The sequence below is a fragment of the Apis dorsata genome, unplaced genomic scaffold (assembly GCF_000469605.1).
Source record: "Apis dorsata unplaced genomic scaffold, Apis dorsata 1.3 scaffold_172, whole genome shotgun sequence".
In the NCBI taxonomy this organism is placed as follows: Eukaryota; Metazoa; Arthropoda; class Insecta; order Hymenoptera; family Apidae; genus Apis; species Apis dorsata.
The window spans coordinates 680865-681380 of record NW_006263460.1 but is presented as its reverse complement, the minus strand read 5'-3'; the positions used below and the strand labels follow the sequence as shown (position 1 = coordinate 681380).

General features: G+C 35.5%; 1 pseudogene; it reads left to right on the top strand.

The window, feature by feature from the left end:
- The window catches only part of LOC116185417, a 3154-nt pseudogene that overhangs the window by 849 nt on the left and 1789 nt on the right, over positions 1–516 (top strand).

Here is a 516-nt window from a genome sequence, read left to right as displayed (position 1 = left end):
AGAGGCAGAAAGATGGCGACCGTTAAGAATTCATCTTACACCAGTATTTACTGCCAATAAACTCAGAGGAATGTTCTCCTTAATTCTTGAGTGTTCTATGCATCTCGTAAGTTATGTGGATAGTTTAGTAAAAAAAGGAGAACTTATCAATATACGAGAAGTTACCGCCAGATATGGCACAGACATCGTTGGAAGCTGTAGTTTTGGCGTAGACATGAACTCATTATCAGAAAAAGAGAGCGAATTTCGACGGGTTGGAAAATTTGTTTTCGCTACAAATTACGCAAGAATAATAAAACATAGAATCAGAGAGTTTATGCCGCGACTGTACAATTATATTCTTTATTTATGGCCGAGAGACGAAATAGCGGAAAAAATTATAAAACTAACGAGAGAAACACTGGAATACAGAGAGAAGAACAATTTTTTTAGGCCCGATTTTATGAATATACTTTTAGATCTTAAGAAACATCCAGAAAAGATTGGTCTTGGTTAGTTACTATAGATTTATCACGC